Below are 26,799 nucleotides of genomic sequence, written 5' to 3' on the forward strand. Positions count from 1 at the left end.
AAGCGAACCAATTTTGGCAGAAGCACCTTTTGATCCTTGTTTTAATTCACACAGATGTATGGGGTTATGCACAGACCCGCAACATCAATGGTTCACTTTACTACTTGACTTTCATTGACAACTACACTAAATATTTTTGGGTCTACTTTTTGGAAGACAAATTTGAGGTCTTTTCTAGATTTCAAGAATTCAAAGCCATGGTAGAAAACCAAATAGACAAAAAGATCAAAGTCATGAGATCAGACAGAGGAGGTCAATACATGTTTTCAACACTTTAGTAGGTAGTGCTAGAGCAATGCTCACTGAGAAGCATCTTTTGAATTAGTATTGGGCAGAAGCAATTGCCATTGCAAACCACTTGCTTAATCAGCTTTTGATCGAACCAATTTAGGGTATGACACCTTATGAAACATTTAGTGAACACAAGCCACGCATTGGGCATCTCCACATATTTGGTTGCATGCAAAAAATTGGATGTGAAGTCATGTAAATGTATCATGATTGGCTACATTGAAGAAAGAAAAGCATACAAGTTGTATGATCCCATCAACCGAAAGGTCATCATCTCCAGAGATGTAACTTTTGATGAAGAATCAGAATGGAAAACATCCAATACATAGGAGATAGAGACACTGATTACTCACTCACCTACTAAAAATTTTGATGAAGAAGAGCAAGAATGGCTAGACACCTCGAGAAGAGTAGCAACTTAGACACTCTACTAGGGAAAGCAGATCACCAGCAAGATTGACATATGCTCAAAAAGGAAAAACAATGCAGATTGAAACTACCAATTATGCTCCTATGACTATCATCATGGCCATAGAAGAGCCACTGTACTTTGAAGACAAAGCTGACAAGCCAAAATGGCAAACTGCTATGAATAAAGAAATGGAAGCTTTGTGCAAAAACAATACTTGGGAATTATGTGACCTTCCACTAGGAAAGAAGGCCATAGCAAACAAATGGGTTTACAAAGTGAGGTATAATCCAGATGGAAGCATTAAAAGATACAAAGCCACCGACTAGTTGCAAAAGGATTTGCACAGCAATATGTCAAGACTATGATGAGACTTATGCTCTAGTAGCAAAGATGGATTCCATACACTTCTTGATATCACTAGTGGCACTAAATAGATGAAATGTGTACCAGCTAGATGTCAAGAATGCTTTTCCCAATGGTTACCTAGACGAGGAAGTCTACATGCAGCAACCAATAGGTTATGTTGAACTAGGGAAAGAGAATCAGGTTTGCCATCTCAAGAAAAGTCTCTATGACTTAAAATAAGCACCTAGAAGTTGGTACATCAGAATTGACAAGTATTTTGCTAATCCGAGAAACATGAAATCTAATGCAGATCATACTCTCTACTACAAAGTTCAAGGGGAAGACATTACTATTGTACTTTTGTAAGTAGATGATCTGATTGTGATCAGAAGCAATGATAGCTTCATCAAAAGTTGAAACAAGACTTATGTGCACAGTTCAACATGAAAGATCTTGGACTTATGCACTATTGTCTTGGAATTGAGTTCTAAAGAGACACAGACAACACCTTCATGAGTCAGCTAAAATATGTTGACAGTCTCTTGAAGAAGTTTCATATGGCAGATTGCAAGATTGCAGCCACTCCCATGAAGCAAAGTTTGAAACTTACTAAAGATGCAAAAAAGCCTACAGTCAATGACAGATGCTATTGGCAACTCATCAAATATCTTATATATCTGACTATCACATGGCCAGATATTTGTTATGCAGTAAGCTCACTAGCACAATGTATGGCAAATACAAAACAGTCTCATCGGAAGGTAGCCAAAAGAGTCTTGAGATACATCAGAGGTACAAGACAGTTTGGATTAGAATACAAAGGAAATCATTCAAGGTTGCATGGGATATTGTGATAGTGACTATGTTGGAGATCATGAGACCAGGAGATCCACAAAAGGATATGCATTTTTCCTTGGTTAAGGTGCTATATCATGGTTGTCAAATAAACAACCAATTGTTTCTTTGTCTTTAACAAAAGTAGAATATAGAGCACTCACAACAACAAGTGCATGTGAGGCTATATGGCTCCAAAGAGTTTTGTTAGAAACAAATTACTTTGATGAATCAAAGCCAACAATAATATACTATGATAACCAATCGGCTCAAGCATTGGCCAAGTATCAAGGACAAAGCATATTGATGTCTAAGAGCACTTCATCAGAGAAAGAGTGTTACTTGTTGCTGACATCACACTATAGCCTTGGCAAGGAGCTTTTTGAGAAGCACAAACAAGCTCTTGGTTTGATGCAAAGGAAGGACATTCCCATTAAAGGGGTGTGATGGAATGTAATGTTTAGTCCTTCTTTGATTCCCCATAATCATCATCTTGAGGGAATCCCTACTTCATTATGTTGATCTTGAGGGAAGGTGTTGAGGATCCATCTCAACATCATATGTTTGATATTGTGCATAGCACTAACACATAGAGTGCTATAAAGGAAAGGTTTAGAAACCCTAACCCTAACCCTAAAGGAGTTTGTGTATATTCTACATTTTCAACTAAATCTAGTGTATAATTAGTCATTTGTGGGGTGCTCTTTAGCTGTGCCCTCTCTCCTCATCTCCACTCTTCTCCTCTCCTCTACATATTTGTTCACTAAATAGGTTCACAATGGCATGAAGTATTTGCTAGTACTAAGTAGCATCACAGTGGCATGGAATATTTATTTCTCAGAGTGGATTTGAAACACATGCATTAAATAGAGAGACGTATAGAGTGCCACATTGGTTGGAACAAGCAGTGGTGTGGTTTCGTTTTTTGAATTGGGTGCTAGTATTAAAACACGGTAAAATAGATTATTTAGGGTGATCAACCAATGGTGAGCAGTACTTTTACCTGTTTTCCAATGGGGTTGTCCACTTATTATACTATTCCTAAGTTTTGTTAACTCAGTTCTCTCATCACCATACGGTTTCCCTTCAATAGCTAATCCCAAACTTCGGGTGTTATGTTGGCCACTATCTCGAACACTCTACATGTAAAGGATTGCAAAAGTGAGCATCTTCACCCGAGCGCTGCATAGGGTTGGGTTATTTTCAAGCATCAAGAACCTTAAAGTTAGCCTATCAAGAGTGAGAAAACCAGAGCATCAACATTTTGGCGATCCTGCTGTGAAGGTTTTATTGAGTTATGAGTTGATGAGTTGTTAGGAGGTTGTTAGTTGGGAAAGTCCATAGGACTGAGGTAGCAATCCTAGGACTGAGAGGTCATGGAAAAATTCATGTTGTCTAGTACAAAGTGAAATAGTTGTTGCTGGGTATTGTGAGCTATTACAAGAAATCCCTTCGAGTAACCCCAGATGAGTGGTGTAATGTGGTGGTGTGCTTGAGGACTGGCATGTGGAATATAAAAAGTAGGATGCCTCAAACCAAGATCAACGTTTTGTCATTTTGACGCTACATAGTAATCAATGTCCACCCCTGGGGTAGCATGGCTGAGTCTAGGCTCCTTGCACTCTATGCTCCTATTGGATAGCCGATGCTTCTACCATCCTCTTTTGGGCATTCAAGCTCTTATCAATTGGTTGAGTACTGTGACATATGATAAGTCTATGCGAGCCTGGTTGATTATAGGATGTACCTAGGTATATTTGTGTAAGCCAAAGATAGTCAACTTGACTAAGATTTGTGAAGTATTGCTAGACCACCTATTGCGCTCTAAAATACAGTGAAGGCTTGAAGAGAAAAACAAAGAAGAAAGATGCTGACAGTGATACTGAGAAAACACTAGCAAAGAAAGATAAGCTTATCTGAGTTAAGGAAGGCCTTGAAGAAATTGGGCATTTAAGGAAAACTGGGTAGTAATGAAAAATGGTGTAATACATGCTCTAAAAGTGGACACTTGGAAGAAGAATGCAAAATAAATTATTGCAATACCTATAGTAATTTTGGGCATGATGACTTGGACTATTGGTTCGATGGGAAAAATTACTAAAAGTGGACACTTGGAAGAAGAATGCAAAGAAAAGTATTGCGATACCTATAGTAATTTTGGGCATGATGACTTGGACTATTGGTTCAATTGAAAAAAATACTAAGTATCAACAAACTAGGTGACTACTAACACTCGATCACTGAGTGGTAAACCACCATGCCTTGAGCACAAGGAAAAAGGTAAGAATGGTAAGGAGACAATAGATCCATCTAACATCAAATGCTTTTATTATGGAGAAAACCATCTTCATTCTAATTGTTAGATTTGGGTTGAACATTTGAAATCCCTCAAAACTAACATGGAAATGAAAGCAGTGGTTTAGAATGCCAAGTATTTATAGCCAAGATGCTAGATGTAGTGGATACCTAAGTGGTCAAAAGGATCAGCTACAACTTCAAAAGATATGGATTACTTAGACAAAGATATTAATTGGAAATCTCAAAAAGAGTTTGCTACTAAAATTGCCAAGGATCTGAAGAGCAAAGCACTGCCAGTAGAGATGCTTAACAAGCAATCTCAGCCATCTTTTATCGAGCATAATCTTTAAAATCTTAGACAAGTGCATTGGAGTTGAGCACTTCAATAGAGTCTAGTGCATGTATGGGAAATATTCAAGAACATGTAAATCAATTTAACATTTGCTAGGTTGAAGCAAATAGCTCCGTATTGATAGGGCTTCTTTTCTTAGTAAATTAAAGAATCATCCAAGTAGCTGAAAGAGGTGGATTCTTTAGTCACAATACCTATTGTTGACATGTCAGTAGTGATGAAGAAGTACCAGTAATCACCGCATCAAAGTCAAGAAGTAGAGCATACCAGGTGTAATAGTAGATGGAGGTTTTGGAGTAAAGATTATATCTAAAGGAATTGCTAGGAGATTGAAGTTTAAGTCCTTCAAACTATCTCCCTTCCAAGTACATATGGTAGATCAACAGCCAGTTGACCCAAAAGGTATGTTATAGAATGTTGTCACTTCTGTGAGTTGTATTTATAATATAGCCAGTTTTGGGTATGAGATTTTGATGAAAACCAAAAAAACAAAAAAGCAAATTGATTGTAATTCAAGATTCGAGTTGTACAATCATGGCAAGAAAGCTCTTTGAGAATGTGGGTATCTGTACATGTCTTCTTATCTTACTATATATATAGGAGGAAAATACCAGACCTGTAAGGAGGGAGGTTTGCAGGAGGTTTGGCAAGAATCGGAGGAGTTTCAAGGTTCGAGAAGAAGAGTGGAGTTTCGAGAGTGCCGTGTGGAAGGATGAAGTGTTGGTGGGGATGCGTGATGTTGCCATGTGGTGCTACGAGGGTGGGCATGTAGAATAGTGGCATGGAGTTATGGCATGCGAGCTGGGACACATGGTATGCCGGCACAAAGACCTCCCCATGGAATGACATGTGGCACGACAATGCCATTTTGCCCTTGGCATTCGTTCATACCAAAGCTCTACCAGTCATGCCCTACGTGGTGCCAAATGGCTTGTGTGTCGATGGGTCCCAAGACTACTACTGGAGTGAGAGTTCGCTACGCATGTCAGACAACAGCGAGGGGCATGAACAACTAGGGCAAACACGTGGCAACACATTATGGTTATATGATCTAAGCCATCGAAAAAATATAACTAGTTTATAAAAAATAAATTCTAAGTCATGAAAACAACAACAATTGTTATTGAAAAATAATGATGTGAACTTGGATTCTGGAATTCCAAATTTCATGATGGATTGATATTTTTGTCAACGGAGTGAAATTTTCATCCAAACAAATGGAAAAAGGGAGCAGTCCAGAAAGAGTGAAATCTCACTTTCATTCAATGAAGCTATGATTGCTAAATTTTCCCATCGATGGAAAAACATTTTGTTAAGAAATTTCACCCATGGAAAACATCTTCCATCAATGGAATTATTTTTTGTCAGTCAAAATTGTCATCAAGTGGATTCTAGAATCTCAAATTCCATCGATAGAAAAAAAGTTCGACGGACTGAGATTTCCGGTGATAGAAGTTTTTTGACAAACGAAAAATTTTTAGTCGACGAAAATTTTTAACAAAATGTTTTTCCATCGGCAGGAAATTTTGGCACTCAAAGTTTCATTAGATGAAAGTGAGATTTCACTCATTCAGGACCGCTCCTTTTTTTCCTTTTTCTGAATGGAAATTTCACTCCATCGATGGAAATATCAATCCGTCACAAAATTTGGGATTCCACAATCCAAGTTCACATCACAATGGATTGGATTGAAACAAAGTAAATTAATAAACTTAAAATACTCACTATTTAGATCAAAATTAAACTTTAAATTGATAAACTTTAAATCCTCACTATTTAGATCAAAATTAAACTATTTGGTCCAAATAATATAAGATTATAAACATCTTTAGTTAGCATTTAAATCTAGAAACATCTTTACATTTAACAAACATCTTCTATGGCCACAAACTCCACATAACTATTAATGCCGCATAAAAAGAAATATTTTTTTAAAGACAATGCATTCCTATAGGTTTATGGATAGCAAATTACATACAACAGTTTGAAAACAGATATTGGTACAAAACTTATACTTGAGGGCAATGTTGTTACTTTTGTGGAAGTAATTGGTATAAAATCCTTTTAACAAAAGTTATCAAGGGAAAGTTGATTCAAAGATGCTTAAAAAGCAAAAAATAAAAGAATTAAATTGCAAGCTGTAGAAATTCTTGTGCATGGATTTGAGTGGACAGTTAAGCACTAAAAAGCATTGATATTAAAGCAAAAGGTCCAAGGACTTTCCCAGTTGAATAGAATAGTTTCTTCTCCTTTGTAATTTGTCATGTTTCCTTATTAAAGGTTAGAATACTTTTCCAATTCATAATATTGGACGTTTTTAGATTTTAGAGTAAGATGTAAGTAATGTTTTTCCCATAAAAGTAGCTATTTTTAAAAAGATGTTTGATAGAAAATTGTGTATTTTGTCTCCATAGTTTAGAAAAAGCTACTTTTTAATCCCTTTTGTTAAAAAGGAGTTGTGTTGTCATTTGCATGATTTTATTGTCATTTTCTATGACTCCAGGTTGCTAGTCAATCTAATCTATGCTGCCCTATTACATTGTTGAAGCCATATCTCAAGTTAGAGAGTATGGGTTCTTGGGTGTGCAACTCTTGGTACATAGGTAGATTCAAAACTCAATGAATACGTGGGTGAGGGTCAAAGTTTCTCAGGACATGAGCCTAGTAGTCCCTCAAATAAATTGAGGTTGTTATCTTGAATGCTTCTAAAAATTTTAAGACCACAACTTGTGTTCTTCAGAGGTTCTTTATTCTAATTGGATTACTTAAATTGGTGCATCTAATAGCCCCTAAGGCTGGCTATTGTATGAGGAGGCATTTTTCATGACATTGTTTCTCCCTCTACATACATTGCAAAGGTGTCTTTGATTGCCATTTGCATATTGTATCATTGGTTTCCATAGCCTCCAACGTTCTCCTCATACCTAATTGAGTTTATCAACTTTCCTATATCTCAACCTTTGTCTAGTTCTTTTGTTACCCACCATGACAAACTACACCACACAATGTGGTATCTTATTTTAAATAAAAAGAAAGAACCAAGAAGTGAGAAACAATTTATCTTAGATCAACTACCTTGAGAAGATTTTTTGGAAGCTTCATGATAGGAGAAAATCCCAATTAAATTACCCATTCGACAAGAATTGGAGCACAAGTGAGGAGCATGAGAGGATGGCATAGAATGAAGCTAAAAGGGATAGGTGCATAGATACGAAGATTACAATATATAGAGACAAGATATAATGAGAATACAATTTAAATTAAAAAGGAAGTGAAAATCCTAAAAGGTACAAGTAATAGCTATAGGTGACAAATGGGAAGAGAATAAGGCATGGATGTGTACTTTATTTAGGATCTATCAAAAGAGAAGTGAAAATTTGAATAAAAGTGGAGTGGGAGATGCTAAATATTAGGAAAATATGGCAGCCACATTTTCCACCTCTAGTTGTACCCACCGTCGCTAAATTGATTTCCTTGTGTCCCCTAAATAAGTGTAAAGAGGCCCAAAATGCCTGAAAAAAGCAAAAGACAAAATTGATTGCTAACGGGGTTTGACTGCTATGGATTAAGATATGGAGCCATGTTTGACATGCTTCAAGGCTACATATAAGTGAGTGGAAAAGGAACCAATGCAAAATGATAAATAACATTGAATATATTCAAAGAGCATTGTATATGTATGAGTTGAGTTTTTTCTAGTGCATCCATGTATGGGTGAATTAAGCTACAAGTGTCACCAAAAATCAATGTTTTGAGCAATTGCTCCATAAGTGCGGAGTGAATTTTTTTAAAAAATCATTTTCAAAAAATATGAGAAAGTTAATGAGTATGCCCTCAAATGTATGTAGACGATTGCAGTGCAACATTGGACACCCCCTAAACCATAGCAAAGCTTCTCAATTGGGTACCTCCTTTAGTTTGCCACTGGAAGCTCAAGTAGTGCATTTTTAAATTAAAAATTACTCCACTTATCTAATTTCATTCATCCTATTTAAGTTCAAAATATGTATATGAGTTTGGATACCTAGTTTTTCAAATTCTATTGTGCAATGCATATTAAGTTAAGAATCACAAGTTAACAACATGCGATATATTCTTGAATTCACAAAAAGTGGCTATACCCAATCATGCTTTCACCCAACAACTCCCTTGACATGGATCCTCATCAATACGGTTAGCTTCTTGTAAGCTTTATTTGGTTATATCTCTTCTTCCATTAAATTTTGTGTACATAGTCAATTCGTGTGGAATCCCAAAAGAACTAATATTATAGTAGCTAAATAAGTTCTTAGATATTTGAAAGGTACATGGGATATTTAAGATGTGAAATATGACAAGATATAACACATCTCAATTTTCATGGATATAGTGATGTCGATTCTGTAGATAGTGTAGATGACATAAGATATACAAGTGGATATAATTTCAGCCTTCATTTAGCAAGTTTGTCTTAGTAAAGAAAGGAGTAAACACACCTTGCTTATAATATCAGTAAAAGAATAAGATAGAGGATCAACCAATGCTACATGCCATTCAATAGTTTTGATCATAAGCCTTTCTTTCTAAAATAAAATTCTTCTAGAGAACCAATAGTGCTCTACTCCAATAATATGAGCAGTAGTCAACTAAGGCAACGAATCTAGTATTTCATGCCATAACAAAGCATATTGAAGGGTATTGTCCTTTCATCTAAGAAAAGGTCTGAATTAAGGGATTAGTGCATTCAAAATTCGTTGTTAGATGTAAGAAAAATTCATAAATAACCTTATAAAGGCACTTTCCATTGACGAGTTCTCATACACCTGAAAGTTGACAATAGCTTGAAATAAGCTAGCTACAACCTAAAAGTGAAAATAAGGGCTACACTATGTATAGGTTTCCATCTATGCTCATACACACACTATGATTTCTTATATTTTCTTATTTCTCACATGTGTTTCCATAATGTAATTATTGGACATGGAAACTCGAATCGTAACCTTGTAGGTAATACCATTTGTCTTTGTTTTTCAAGAGAGTTGTACATTATTGGTTTCTATGGTGTACTCTCTCACTCACTCTTCCCTATCTCCTCTCTAGTTTCACAATGAGAAAACAAGAACATGCTAACCTAGATTCTTGATAAAATATAATACTAGCAATGTACAAAGTTGTCAAAAGACCTCAACTTTTTCAACACTCTTTAGATTTTATACAAAAAGGAGACCAAAAATATATTTTTAATTTTATAAATATGATCTATCTTTAATTATTTTCACCTATTTCCTTTCATTTTTAATATATTGTTGATATATTTTTAAATATTTCCACCTAAATCTTACGTGTTGTATCATTTAGGGCATCAAAGATGGTATACGATGTGGCTCCCAAGTGAGGTGAGATTTACTTGTTAAAACTATATATTTTGATAGAGCATATATACTTTATAAATTTTATCTATTTTTAAATTATTTTCACCTATTTCCTTCTGTATTTTTTAATAATGTTATATATGTTTAAATATTTCCACCTAAAGCTTATGTAATTTAGGAAATCAAAGGTGCTATACCATGTGGGTGCCAAATGAGGGAAGTTTACTTAATAAATAAGAATAATTAGTTGAAAAAATCATGTTAAAAACAATATATTTTGATAGATCATATATTTTGTATAGATTTGATTTATTTTTAATTATTTTCACATATTTCTTTGGTTAGCTTTATACTATTGATCTACTTTTAAATATTTCCACCTAAAACTCATATGCTATATAATTTAGGGCATCAAAGATGCTATAACATCTGGGTCCCAAGTGAGGTGAAGTTTCCTTGTCCAATATTAATTCCTCACATTGTGAGACACATTTCATGAAGTATTGAGTGCAAAATGGTTGGATACTTATTATTTAAAGGTTGCTTTAAAGGTGATTATGGTTAAATCCATAAATTTTCATCTAAAGCATTAAACTTTTGCAATATTGGTAAAGGCTAGACATATTTATATGGGCATTATTTCGTATTCACATCTCAAGGAAATCCTAATGAATATTTGACTACACTTTTCATATTTAAAAAAATCCTCACCAACTCCCTTCCTTCCCTCATCATTCTTTGGCTCCATTATTTGATAAGTAATGGAGCACATATAGTTAAGAGATGATTCAAGATAAATGCAACAAATTTGCATGTCTATAAAACTGACATTTTTCACTAAACTGCTAAGTAGTCGTATTCTGTTTTTCAAAGAAACTGCCAAGTAGTCTTCTACTACATCATAAGTGTAAATACAAAGCATTTTTGGGAGATGGATAAGATACTTGTAATCAAGGTGGAAATCTTATAATTATTCATATATCTTAGCTTACAACGTATATATTTATTCAAGAAGTCCTCATTTAGATCCCTAGGATTAAGAATAGTGTTGGCATCTCTCGATCATAGCTGCATGTGTGTGGTTTTGTTCCTTATTCAAAGATTGAATGCAAATGTTACACACTTTTCATATTAAGAATATCATTGGTCTTTTTGTACTAGTTGCATACTTTTTCTAAATAGCAATTGGATGTATCTCCTTTAATTTCTTTAGTTAGTAGTTTATAATTCCATGAATTTAGAGATTTTTTGGGAATTTTGAAGTTGGAGCATGAAATTTATCTTCCTTAATCATAGTTTTAACCATTGATCTTACACCCCTTTTTCTCTTATATATTCACTTGCTTGTCTCATTGGTTGGAAAACTTGATAGTTCCCTATTGGATGTGTGTGTGGATGCAAGTAATGAATTAGAACAAACTCCTTTAAGCAAAATCACCAATTTAATTATGTCTCCTTCCTCAAAAGCAAATCAAAGTTTAATTCTATGATTTCCTCTATAGATAAATACATTTTTCACCTTGAATATGGTTTTTTTGGTGAGTCACATGGTTGAAGCTCTCACCTTGTAGAATTTTTGTTCCGGGACTCCTTTTGGGATCGTCTTTCATTACCATGTCATTTAATCGGATATATGTCTTGCCAAGTGGGACTCACACCACAAATTTTAAAAATCATAATCTCGATATTAATCCCCTCAAATCTTGACGATCTCCTTTTTTTAAAGCTCCATTAAAAAGTTGGGAGCGTTAGCTAGGAATTCAAAGTGTAGGGGATTGTTCATCTGCCACAGGAGCTTGAGCTTGATCGTCAATAGCTGTAGGTAGTGCATTATCGGGCATGGTCTGTGGATCTCGACCCGCTTCATCGCTGCTGCATGGCGCCGGCGCCCCTCCTTTTCGAGGGTTGTTTTGAGACAAGTAATCGGCCAAATACTGAACCGGATCGCTCGGCCTGCTCAGACCATAAGTATATGAAACGAGCAGAAAATGGCTTATCCGCATTTAGGTGCAACTCAAGGGGAAAAGGCGATGTGCGTGTCGTGCGCTCTCGTCCGAGTAACGTCAGAAAACCCCCTCCATTGCAAACATGTATACGAAACATTAATAGGCAGATTGAATAAGACGCCGTTGCTAACCTTTCAAGCACGAGCTTCTGTAATCCTTCAAGAAGCAAAGGCACGACTGTAGATTCCTGTGCTCGCGGGAAAGAGAGTGCAAGTTAGAAAACGTACGTTAGATCATCGCTACAACTTTGCATTAGCGGGGCCAACGTACCAAATATTGTCGGACAGGCATATTCTTCATCTGCTGCATCTCTGCGTCAAGCCCAGCTGGCTTTTCGGCACTGCCGGCCTGAAACCCACATATTTGGCTAAAGCGAATGTGAGAAACTGAATTAGAATGCCCAAAGCGGACAGCGTGTAGCAGTCTTGTGAGAGGGGGCCAGGAGGAACCAACAATCGAAGGATATTTTGTGTGAACCTGGGCGAGTTCCGCGGATGGCGAAGGAGTCACGTCCACCGGCCTGGGTTCGGGAACGGAGTCTGCCAGCACTGCTGCGTCTACTTCTGCATTTTCTGATGACAGAAACAACTCCCGAGTGAATGATTTCAAGAGAGGACTACGCGAAACTACACCCCACTCGCTTTTCGCTCGGTAGCAACGCATAGGCTAGTTGGAAAAATGGCTTTGCCTGTAGTAGATGTGAGCGGCACTCCTCCTTCTATTTCTGCCATTGGGCTCCGTTAATCGATGAGGACGTAGTAAGGAATAATAAGGTTGATCGATCTTATGCATTCCAAGAGTCGCGTCCCTCGCATCACAACGCGTTTCCACACGCCACCCACTCGCTTGAGGCATCGTTGCCGCCTAGCGAGACCGTGCTAGAATTAATAGATTTTGTAAAGGAGCAATGCGCACTCATAAGCTTGAATATGTGGGAAGTAAAATCTAAAGGGTTCTTTATAATTACAGAAATGCAAGGAAGTCACTTCAGCACTCATACTAATAAGGGTGGTTACACACAGCCAAAGGGTGCCCCACAGGTGCCCAACTTGTGGGCAGCTAAGAAAAGCTTTTGAGAGTCTTCAATGGGGAGGGGGGTTACACACCGCCCAAGCAAGAATCTTTATAAAAAGGGAGCATTTAATGGGAGATATCCTGTACTTGAATTTGATTGGTTGAAAAATGAGTGCCCAAACTTGGGCAGCCAAAGTTGCCTTCCCAAGAAATCTCTTATCATGGGCACGAGGTGGCACAGCTGACTCAGCTTTTGGGCTCCCCTAAATTTTTGTTGTGTGTAAAGGGGGGGGCGCCCATCCACACCAATGGAGCATCTTGATTGGCTCTCCCCATTTATGATGGGCAGGCACTCTTTGGTGTGTAAAGGGCCTAAGAAATGTAATGAAAGAGAGGATTGCATAACTTATGAAATCTGCATTCAAACATTTCAAAGGGATGAGTTATCACACCATTCTCAGAACCAATATTTGCTTTATTTCCTTGTGATTGATCAACTATATGTGGAACACTCTTTGAAAAGTTTTGCTTGAAAGAAAAACACAATGACCAATGACCACTCGGAGCAAGTACTCATGAAAATATTCAAACATGATTTTCCAGGATATTGTAAACAAAGCAAGTTCACAATTTGGGATTGAAATTAATTTAACATCACATGAATTTGAATTGAGCACATGCTATAATGCTAGTAAGAGCAAAACAAAGCTTAGAAGAATCATCATGTACATCTTGATCAACAATTGGCCTTATAATGTGCTTGAGAAAAAAAGGAAGACTGACGAGTTACCAAATCTATTTTAAGGAAAGTGATTGCTTTGAAAGTGTTTCATAAGGGAATTCACGAATAAGAGGATTTTAATATAAAGCTTCCTTATTCTAGCACAGGCATACCCAAAAAAATTTACAAAAATCATTTTATACACCTTCCAAAATTATGATGCAATAAAATTTTAATCATTTAATATTTAAAAAAAATTGAGCACATCCATATGAGCTTTACGGTTAAAATATCAATCAATGATCAAATTGATAAATGAATTGTCATAATGCAAGTAGAACTGAAAGTGAAAAGGATAAAAATCCCTCTTCATGATAAACTAGTCAAGAAATAGCAGTTACATGGGGTTGCATCATCAACTAAGTCCATCCAGCATGCCAAATAAGTCCTTCTTCTAAGTCTATCTCTATATCACCCATATCATTGGGATCTATACAAACTAAAACCTTAGGATGGTGATGATGATATTGTAAATACACTAGAAGATGTACTAGTAGCTATGGTCTGCTCAAAAGACAATGAATGGTAATCATGGATAGCAACTCAACCCACATACCACCATCTCAAATCGAAATGAGCTGAATGAAACTAGACCACCTACTTTCAAAATGGAAATGCTTTTATAAGTATAACCTCATGATGAGGATGATGATACTGTAAATACACTAGAAAGCTATACAAGCTATGTTCTCCTTGAAAGACAATGAATGGTCATGGGTAGCAACTTAACCCACATACCACCGTCTATCGAAATGATTCGAGTGAAGACCACCCACTTTCAAATTTGAAATGACTTTATTAACTACGATACTTATAAACATACGAAATAGGGACAATAAATGCTTCAAAAACTTAGATCTTATGTACTTCTTCATATTATTTAAGAAGAGCAAAGTGTCACATTTATTTGATCCCATATCAAATAGAAAATTAGGATAAGTTGGGCAAGCGGCTTTCTAAGCCTTGATGTTTTTTATGTGAGCCCTTTCTCTTGTCTCAGTACAAGCATTTATTGCTTGCCTTGAGAAGACTCCTCATTTTAGCATTTGATTCTTGCCCCCCACAAGCTCCCAACCTCTTAGCATTTTCTCTTAACCTTGTGACCAATTAGTGCCATTTGGCATTAATTTCCATAGCCCTCCCCCTCTCAAATCCCCCCTCTTTAACCATCTCCTCTCCTTTTCTCATCCCACTTGCCCCCCACATTCTCTATCTTTTTCAACCCTCGTCAGCAATCCCTTCTATCATTTTTCCATCCCCCTTTGCCTTCCTTCCCCTTAGCCATGGGATGGAGGAGTACTCCTTTTAGATCTCATAGCATCCCTCAATAGGGATTTTTCCACTATTCGCACTAGGGCTCTCTACATCCCATCCATCCTCCATCTTATTGGAGAGGTTTAGAGTCCATGTCAACTGTTGTCATTCCATAGTTTAGGTAGCATGGAGGCCATAGAGGGTTGGTTAGCTACAGAGCACCATGATCTCACATACCATGGCCTTTTGTATGATGATATGAAGTTTCCTTACTTTTGCATCATGCCATGCACACCTAGATTCAAATTAATCCTTTTGCAGCTATCCAAGTTTTGGTTGGATGGTTTATATCCTCTTAGCACACCCTCACTTATTCATCTATCTGAATTCATGGCACCACCTTATGAGTCTTTACTATTCCTATAAGAACTCACCTTTTTAAGGATTAGGGATAATCTCTTATAGTGGTTATTGGACAAGCATGAAAATAAGCTAGCAAGTGAAAAGACATATAGGTATTGCCATTAATAACATCTTATATTTATAGTCATATGTGGTTGAGTACTAATCATGGAAGAGTTTCTAAAAAACCATAAAATCCCCTTGTACTTTCCAATGTACAAAACTGTATGCAGAGTTTATCTTGGGGCATTCAATGGATTATTGTAGCATGCGGCCTACTAGTGGAGCTAGTAGTGCAAGGATGCATGACCAGCCAAGAGTTGGATATGCATAGCCCATTCCACCTGGTGCTAGCTAGCCACATCCACGAGGGTGGCATATGGCATACATTTGTACCAGCCTCTTCACTAAATCATAGTGAGTGTCTGATTATTATAGTTAAGTCCATTCATCATGTGTTAAGAGTGTTGTTTTCAATATCTAAGACTCCCATTGCATAATATATATTCTTTTCTTATATTTTTCCTATAATTGCAAATTGAATTTTGTGGTACTTATTCATGTTTGAATTATCATATGTAGCACACATTATCAACCCCTTGTAGTGGTGGTAACGATCTCGTAGCAATGGATCTCGTAGCAATGTAGGCTTTGTTCATGGATCATTATCTTGGGCTCCCATTAGACCTAGAGAGGTATGTGCTAATCTTTTTTGTTCACTATAAGTCTAGTTTAGATTTAAAATTTTAATGATGTGTGCATATATCATTTTATTACTTATTCCACATTTTGTGAAGTTATTGTAGTACTTGTTTTAGAGTTTATTAGAATCAAATAAATTTTAGTACTCGCTTTAGCTAGTGTTTTGGAGTGATTAAGTTGAACACTAGATTATTTATGTATAGAACCTTAAAAAATGAATGGCCAAATAAGGACTTATATGGCCTTATATAGAACATGACCTATGCTTATGAGGACCTATATGGTGCTTATAATGGCATACTAAAAAGTATATGGTCCTATAATGACCTAGATGGACCTACATGGTCCTTATAAGGTACTAGATGGTTTTTGTAAGGACCTACATGGATGAACATGGCCTTACAAAGGCTTATATCATTTTATGAATTACATGGAGATTTATGTCCTTATATAAGGAACTCCAAGGTTGTTATGATGACCTACATGAAATTGTATGGTATTACAAGGATAGAACATCATCCTTATATTTTTATTATATAATTTCTTTTATGCCTCCTCTTAAAGCAAAAATTGTTGAGTTTCTCGTGGAGCTACATGGTCCTTGTAAGGAAATACACGTCCTTATAACCATCTACAAGTCCTTATAACTACAATTCCTTGTGAGGAACTACAAGTATTTATAGTTACCTACATTAAACTATGCTATCTTTATATATAAGGAGCTCCATGGTCCTTACAAGGTCCACATGTACCTAGAAAAGCTTACATTACTTAAATATATGGTTAATGGTCCTCACATGCTCAACATGGTCAATGAACCCAAACTCAATAACCAATTGATGTCGATGCTTATGTGGACTTGTCACAATGCCAAACCCAACATGTATGAATGCCTCCTCACACAATCATTTCCCAAGTCAAACTCATTTGCCTGTATCTAATCCTAGATTCATGAAAATGCAAGTCAAGGCCCAATCTAGTTAATTTTACGAGGGGTTACATAAAAGAATAATTCATAGTTGGGGAAGTATACATGTGTGTGTGTCAGGGAAAAAAATATCTTTTGTGTAGATAGCATTCTTCTATCCTTCTAATGGTTTCATCTATGTGAACCATTTCTACTGCTTTGTCCTATGAGATGATGCACTGCTATCCATGTACCAAGGATCCTGATCTGGTTGATTGACTTGATAATTGCATTCTCCTTTTGAATTGCAATCTATGTCAAGATAAATTGTTTCAGTCTTTTGCATATCCTCACTTGCAAGAAACATATTCTCAGGCTCATTGGCATAATGACTATGACTTGAATGTCCACCGCGATGATTTCCTCTTCCACAAAAATTCCCTTGATTGCTACTGGATTGACCACCTTGGTTGTACTACTTCTTGCGACAATCTCTTTCATAACGTCCAAACTTATGACTATATGTGCACTGAATGTTTGACACATTGGTGGATGCATTTCCTCGTAATTGGAATCTTCCTCAATTGGAATGATTTCCACTTGGTTGTTGCTGTTTATTGATGTTGATGTTTTTGAGGATGATGCTGATGTTGTTTTGGCTGATGACTTTGTTGCTGATGATGACCACTTCAGTGAAATGATCTACCTCTTCCTCTGCTCCTATCTAAAGTGGTGAATGCTTGATCATTAGAATGACCTTTGCATGTGTGAATGGCCTGAGTCCTACGTGTATCACCATGTAACACTCATTGTAGCTCTTCTAGTGTTGGAATACGCCATTAAATGGTAATACTCTAGACTAGATTCATGTATCCCTCTCCTAGTCCATTCTGGATGACTTGAACCATTTCTGTGGGATTCATGGTCTCTCGTGCTGCTACGAGTTGATTGTTGTAATCCTTGATTCTAAGTATGTAAGCATGACTAGTTTCATTGTTGTTGTGTAAACTCTAGTTGATCTGGTTTCTCAGTGTGAGAATCTGGAAGTGTTCTTAGACTCATAAAGAGCTACAAACATATCTCATGCTTCTTTTGATGTATTGACTGTGTTGAGCTATCCTAGCATGACATCTTCCACATCCTGTTTGATCAAATGATATGCATACTTGTCTTTATTATCCCATTCTACCTACGCTCGAGCAATGGTAGGATCTACTACAGGTGCAGCTATAGATCCGCTGCTGGTGCTGCAGCAACAGTGGCAGTGGATGCTAGATTGTCTGAGGCTCTAGGTGTAGACCCATTGAGATACTCTCATTTGTCTTGAAGTACAAGAATGGCCTCTATTCGGTATTTCCATGTGCCATAATTGGAATTGTCTAGCTTAGCGAATCCTCCAAACTGAGGTTGCTAGTGGTAAACATGATGCAAGAAATGTACTCAAAGTGCCTGTGAAATCACTGTTTGAATCAACAACAATACACTGACTATATCAAGTGCAACCTTAACTATTAATGAAGATAGAATTGTAATATATATCCAATCTATTACAAGGCTTGTGGCAAATGATGTTGGGAATAGCCGAGAGGCTTTACAAGGCTTAAATGATGTGCACAATGCCAAAAAATAGCCAAGTAGGCTTTACAATGGTGGCATGTGTGTGTAGAAGTAACAAATGTGCAATCTGCCCTCTAATTAGTCGACCAATGCCTCTGAAAACTGTGAAGTCTACTCATTGAACTATTGGTGCTCGGGTTTCAGGAAATGTAATGATGTGAAACCACATGTGAGCGACAGGACTGCTAACTCTGAGTAGGTACTATTGGGGAACTTTTGGGCATGGCTTTGATTGGTTGCTTTGGAGTTCTCTCTACTATGGATTATCTAATGTACTCTAATCCAAATCTAGACCAACCATCTGTAGAGCACAAAAATTTAGCGTTTTTCCTTTTTGGAGTGCCCTCAAATTCTTCTTAGGACAAGAGATATGGCTTGATCTAGGTGGAGGGGCAAAAAAAAGTGCAAATGATGATGTGGTGGTGAGATGGCCACTGTGTTCACATGCAGAGTGTGTGCCTAGTAAGGATTGTCCCTATGAGGCATTGTGTGATGTGGCAACTGGTTCATATGCAGTGCTTGAGAAGGGGTAAGTGTGTCTACTAAGGGATTGCCACATGGCACTATTGAGGTGGCAGCTAAGGTAGCAATGCTGATGTGGCCAGGATGACGTGTCTATTGAGGTGGCAATGATTGGGATGCTGATGTGGATCGAGTGACAAAGTAGCTCATGTGGTTGATTATGTGGCTTAGTGTTCCCCAGTGGTGATGTGGCACTAGATAAGGTATGTTGATGTGGCAGTGTGCCACATGGCAGATAGCCCAAGTGAGGTGGCAATATTAGGTCACAGTTTGACATGGCAGATAAGCATGCCATGTGTCGTATTTTTGGGTTTCCATGTGTAGATAAGATAGGGTGGATTGAATTGGCCGAAATCATATGGATCGCAATGCCTCAGCAGAAGGCAAGGATGCTTTGATACCATGAACAAATATGGAGAGGAGAGGAGAACCTGAGGAGAAGAGTGGAGATGAGGAGAGAGGGCATAGCTAGAGAGCACACCACAAATGACTAATTGTACACTAGGTTTAGTTGAACATGTAGAATATATACAAACTCCTTTAGGGTTAGCATTAAGGTTTCTAACCCTTTCCTTTATAGCAATCTATGTGTTAGTGCTATGCAAAATAGTGATGTTGAGATGGTTCCTCAACACCTTCCCTTAAGATCAACATCATGAAGGATGCCTTCCCTCAAGATGATGATTCTAGGGAATCGAAGAAGAATGTAATGTTCAGTCCTTCTTCGATTCCCTAGAATCATCATCTTGAGGGAAGGCCTACTTCGTGATGTTGATCTTGAGGGAAGGTTTTGAGGAACCATCTCAACATCACATGTTCAATATTGTGCATAGCACTAACACATAGATTGCTATAAAGGAAAGGTTTAGAAACCTTAACCCTAACCCTAAAGGGGTTTGTATATATTGTACATTTTCAACTAAATCTAGTGTACAATTAGTCATTTGTGGTGTGCTCTCTAGCTATGCCCTCTCCTCATCTCCACTCTTCTCCTCTCCTCTCTCCATATTTGTTCACTTAGTACTAGCAAATCAAGCCTGAGAGGTTAGAACTTAGAACCTGTTACCCGATTGTCGCATCACTTTTCTCCATCAATACTATACACCTCAAGTGTCTGCATCCATCAAAGCGAGGAACCATACTTTTCATGATTAATTTTAGTACTAATATATTAGTGTTGATTTAGTAATGATATATTAGTGTTAATTGAGTACTATATATAAGTGTTAATTTAGTAATAATTAGTACTAGTTAGTACTAATCCACTTCTATTGTAGTACTAAATTAGTGCTAAATTATCATATTAGTATTAGTACCAATCGACATATCAATAATTAGTACTATGCTAGTATCAATACTATATCAACCATTCTTCTTAGTTGTGCAACTCCACGTGGCAATATTGAAGCGGGTCCACACCTTGAGAAAAGATACAATGTTAATACTTTTTTTAATTGATTTAACTCTCATATATTATTGTTGATTTGGTACTTCATTAGACTAAATTAGTACTACAATATTACTAAATTAGCATCTTAGCATTAGTACTACATTAGTGCTAAATTAGCACTGAGAGAGAGAGAGAGATAGACAAATAGAGATCTCAAAAAAAACACCATGAATAAATGAAATTGATTGTTTATATATAATTTGTGACCCAGGGTTATTACACCATGTAATAATATATCCATGTACAAGCTATCTTCAAGTCCCATAGAATGGGGGATAGTATTTAGCAAATGGGTTTAGTGTAATCATTTCTATCAACATGTCTATTGGTAACTCCAATATTTTCTACATCACATCCTTCTTATTTGTAGGCACTAGATCAGCCAACATAAATCCAATAATATTTTTAGCGTTAGCTATTTCACCATAACTTCTAGAAAAATCTCCAATGAATAGCCAAAATGGGTGTTGATTAGAATCACATGCTATGGTGTCAATGACATGGCCCTAATAGGGAGACCTTGAAATACACTCTGGGATAGTTTCCCCGAAATCTGCTATCTGTCCCAAGTATGGCACCAAGAACTTGCATAGCTCATCATCATTAGGATCTCCATCATATTGGGAGGAAATGATCCATGTTCTGATTGGATTCAGCACTGCCTTCAGAGGCGTGTCATCTATGAGCACTGTGTGCTATGGATCAAACTCAATGCCATGCCTACATTTTGTAATGAAGGGCTTCAGGTAACACAAATTATCCGGTTGTGTTGGATGTCTATATTCTTTAGAAGTGTTGCATTCTTGCAAAAACTTGAACTTAAACTTGAAAAAACTCAATCCATTATCCCATGCCATGTTTCTCTCTATCAAATCCACTAAGGGCTCCTCTTAGTCATGCTACTCCACATAGCAATCTCAAAGTGGCTCCACAAAGCTGCCAAAAACTTCATCAATCCGGGCCGCAAAGACACAATGTGTGATCCAAACTAGTGAATATCGTCCCCTTCAGCCACCGGAGGAGCATTATTCCACCACCTCTTTAGCAAGATGCCGTTCATATAAAAAATAATTATCTTCTTTGTAGGGGTGACATTTTTAGTTGCACCTATAAGGAAGGATAGAAACACAAAGCTAAATAGATGGTACTTTAACAAAAAACATTACTGTAGGAGTGTAGATAAATTCATGAAAATTAACAAGTTTAAATACATGAAAGGTAACAAGTTTAAATACATGAGAAGTTACAAAAAAAAGGAGAGGTGTGAGTGCATAAAAAAGGACTATGCACAATAAGCACAAAACTAGCTCAAAGAGCATTTCATTCAAAAATAGGAGAAGTGGCTCAAATATAGTGTATCACTGCATTGAGGATTTTGTCCTATGCAATGAAGTCGGCCATTTTGTGTTCTCAGGCTCACAGAATCCCTAGGATTCTCAAGGAAACTAAATTTTTATTTCACTGAGCTAGCTAGGAGAAAGCTACTGAGTGGTGTTTCATCTAGCATGTCTTCATCTTCACAAGTCAAGCCTAAAATAGTGTAGAATTGATGTGATTTGTGGCTTCTGACTCATCTGCAACAATAGCCATATGACTTATTTGCAACAACATCTATTTCTAAGCCTGACATCAATTTTTGTTTCTCCTCCCCCACAGTTATCTTCCAATTAGATAAGACCACTTGTTGATCCTCAATCAATGTCTCATACAACATAGTCCTCAGGTCCATCTTCATAGGATGTTCCTTTATAAGGCCTTCCAACTGAGGTCCTTACAACATGCTCCTATTTGATATAGGTGCTATCCTAACTAGCACTCCTCACATTGATTTCTCGATGGTTGGTAGGCAAAATCATCCCAATCCACCTTAGTGCTGTGAATAGATGCAGCATATGCTTGGGTCAATACATTGCCCATGTCATTTCATTGTTCATATGCTTGGGCCAATACACTACCCATGTCATTGTTCATGACTGTGCTAGTCTAGTATATCCTTCAATATACCGAAATAAAGTCTTCATAGAATTCTTTCTTAAGGCTTGCAATGTGATAGCCTCACCAACCTATGATGTATTGGGTGCCCCAGGTGTCTTGCATCCACTACTCCATGTCTTGATAAACTTATGGCCTAGCTTTAAGAAAAAACTTCCACCTAGGTGTCACCCCGATTGGAATTAAAAGGTTTTGAAGTGCCTTTCCCTTCCCCTTTTCCTTTATTATAGTTTTCTTTGTCAAAGAGAGGATCTAAGGATCTTTCTTGGATTTTTTATCTTTCTTGGTGATCTCAAGTTTTTCTTCAAGGACATGTTTGCTTTTGTTTACAAACATGGTAATAACGATTTAGTTATATGTAAAAATTGTATGTAGTGGAAAAAGTGAAAATAGTAGAAGAAGAAGAAGAAGAAGAAGAAGAAGAAAAAGAAGAAGAATAGTGAGAGAGAGAGAGAGAGAGAGAGAGAGAGAGAGAGACTCAAAAACTCACCTTTTGTAGTTTGCAAGAGTCATATGCAAAGGTAAAAGTCAAAAAAGAAGAAGAAAGGAGAGTCACACACACACACAGATAGAGAGAGAGAGAGAGAGAGAGAGAGAGAGAGAGAGAGAGAGAGAGAGAGACTCAAATAGTCACATTTTGGTTCAGAATCCCTCCGGCCAATGTGCACTCTCTAGTCCAAGTGCACTTCATCTTTGTTTGAAAGAAATCAAAGCTTCAACAATTCAACCAACTTGCCTACATACTGAGGTTTTTGACAAAATCCTAAACCAATGAGGAGGTCACTGTGAGAATGAGGTGGCTAGATGTCATAGAGAGAACAAGGTGGCTAGAGGTCACAATGAGAATGAGGTGGTTGACAAAATCCTCAACCTACGTGCACCCAAAAATGAACCAATAAAAGATGTGGTTTTTGACAAAATCCTAAACCAATGAGGAGGTCACTGTGAGAATGAGGTGGCTAGATGTCATAGAGAGAACAAGGTGGCTAGAGGTCACAATGAGAATGAGGTGGTTGACAAAATCCTCAACCTACGTGCACCCAAAAATGAACCAATAAAAGATGTTGCTTTTGTATGTATCTTAAATATGTCTCACATGTGCGCATTATAATGTGCATGCATTAACTCGAGTTCATTTGAAATAGTACTAGTATAAAGGACTACATTTTTACCAATAGTACATACACCCTAGCATGCTTTCACCCATCTAGATGATCAAAATATTAGAAGGCCCTTAATGCACCAAAATGTAGGGTGCTTGAGAAAAAAATGGGAGAAATCTCATAGTCCACTACATACTATTGGTACCTTCTTGGATTAGAGTGGTGGAACATGAATCTAGAAGACATTATTAGGCTCGTGAATGGCTTTTCATAAGGTGAACAAAGCGAGTGGTTGAGATGATACCACACTGTCTTTGAGGTTGTACAGCAGCGCAAAGGATTTGCACAGTAGCTATCAGGATTGGCTTGAGACTATTATCCATACTAAGATGTCTACTAGTAGGTATTGTAATGAGCTAGCTAATATCACATACATACATACATACACACACACACACACACACACACACACACACACACATGTGCACACACACACATGCATACATACATACATGCTTGCATGCATACACACACACATACATACATACATACATACATATATGTGTGTGTGTGTGGCTCAATGCAAGATCAGGTGTAGCCAATCACAGAACTATTTTAGGGTGTAGTCAATGCATGAACGGGTGTAGCCAATTGCGGAACTATTTTAGGGGCAGTTTTGGATGATGCACTGGTGGGCAATTTTTAAAAATTTGGGTGAAATCATTCTCGCTGGAATTTTCTTGATGTAATGAAACTAGACTGTCCTATCCCATACCTATAGCTTGCCACCTATCAACTACCCATAGCTCGCCACTTATTATCTACACATAACTTTTCTGCTCTAATCTATATTCGTGACCACCGCACTGATGTTGGTTGGGTGCGACCACCACGCTTGTGCTTGAAGGTGGTTGTAGCTACTCCTAATTAAATAAAAGAAAATGTATTTACCTTAATCGTTGGAGTCCCACAAAACACCGAGTCATAATAAACAACAACAAAATCATGCAAACGACAAGTCAACTCCATTTTTGGAAAAAATCCCAAAAAATGTGCATTTTGTCAAAATTAGAGGGACGAAATATACAATTCACATTAAACATTTTAAAAAACTAGTACTTTTATGAAAAAAGAATGCATAAAATATTACTTACAATTGAAAAAAGTGTTCTCTTCTTTAATTTGAAAAACATGACAAATTACAAAGAAGAAGAAACTCCTTCATTCAACTAAGAGAGTCGTTAGAGCTTTTGCTTTAAAATACCAATTGTTTTTCATGCAAGTGCCCATATATTTTTAACTCAAATCCATATACAAAGATTTCTACATCCTATAAATCAAGCATGTCCACACATCAATGAATTCCATTTTTTTTTCTTTTATCGCATTGTTTAAGCACCTCTAGATGATATGTTCCCTGAAGTCCATTGGTTGAAAGATTTTTTTATGAATTGACTTCCACATAAGTAACAACATTGCCCTCATGGATAAGTACACATTTCTAGAATACTTGTTGTACATAGCATACTATCCACAAATTGATAATTCATAAAATGATGTGACTTTAAGATCTAATACAATTTGATGAAACACTTTTAGTGCATTGTCTAACAAAATAACTTTTCTTTTTTATACATAGTTGATCAAATGGTGGAATTTTAATATATTTTGACATTAAGATGGGTAGGTATATATGGAGTCCATGACCATAGAAGAGGTTTATTCAAAGCAAGCATGTCTCTAGATTTAGATAAAAGCCCAACGACTCAAATGGTCAATTGTAAATGGTCCTGATTAGTACAATTTATCATTTACTATGTTTCGGTCTATTGGTTGGATTTAGAGCTCTAGCCTTTGCAAAAATATAGCTTTTAGTTTAAAAAGGCTAAATTTGGAAGCATGATATGCTAGTTATTGTCTTTTTGAAAAATTCATGTAGTTTTGGATTCTAGAATCCACTATGTTGACAAGCGTGAACATAATGATTTTTTTGTCTGAAAAAAAGTAAAGTTTTGTCAATATAACAAAATTTTCATATGAAAAAAGATGAGTTTCGATTTATGAATGAACAAAAATATCGTTCAAAAAACTGTTTCATGTAAAACTTTCATCCACAGAAAATTTTCGTCGGCGGAAATTTTTTCTGTTGACAGAAATTTTAATCCATCAACGAAAAAAAAAATTCTCTCAAATTTCATCGACGAGAAAAAAAAATTCCGTCAATGAAATTTGGGATTCTAGAATCCCACTAGATTCTAGAATTCCAAAATTCATCAACGAAAAAAAATTACATCGACGGAAAAAAATATTCCACCGATGGAAAATTCTCGTCGATGAAAGTTTTACATGATGAAATGTTTTTCCTTGTACTAGTATGACATTTGCATTCACTCATGTTAGAAATTTTCCTTTTTTTGGATGAAAATTTTGTTTCATTGATGGAAATTTTTATCTGTTCAACTTTATCACAACAAAGTGGATTCCGAAATCTAGATTTACATCATTTTTAAAAAGGACAACAGTTTTCATTTTCATGACTCATATTTAGATCAAAATAAAGTAAACTACTAAATTGTACTACTCACAATCATCTAAAATTTGACCGTTTAGATATTTGATTTTCTTTCTACATCTATCAAAATATTTTCTTTCAACAAGCCTCTTCTTTGTCTATGGAGGACATATACCTACTTATCTTAACACCACATATATTCTCTAATTCAATGATAAGGATGAACTTCAATGATTGGGATGAAGTTTTCGTAGAAGAAAAAGCACATTTTTGTAATTCTAAGTAAGTAATGTATTATACTTTACGTAGACATGCATGAATTATTAGTAGTTTCAAAGACTATTAGATTGTATCATTGATCTTTTTTTTTTCAATTTGTCATTTGATGTGAGAAGTAGAAACTTTTTCATCTTTCAATTAGCAATATGTACATTTTTCAAAAGAAGTTTGAAACTATGCTTATTTTGTAAAAGTTATGAAAATAGTTCTCATTAACGTTTCCAAAAGATTGTAACATTGATCAGTATTTAAGACTAGTAAAAAATCATAATAGCATGTTACAAATGACAACTCATGACTCGTTGTCATTTTCCATGACTCATTATTACAATTGTTCATATATTTTACAGTGAGGGGTTCGCTTTCTTCTTAGCA

This window comes from Dipteris shenzhenensis, chromosome 26 (assembly GCF_047967505.1).
Source record: "Dipteris shenzhenensis isolate YYH24624 ecotype China chromosome 26, Dip_SZ_1.0, whole genome shotgun sequence".
In the NCBI taxonomy this organism is placed as follows: domain Eukaryota; kingdom Viridiplantae; phylum Streptophyta; class Polypodiopsida; order Gleicheniales; family Dipteridaceae; genus Dipteris; species Dipteris shenzhenensis.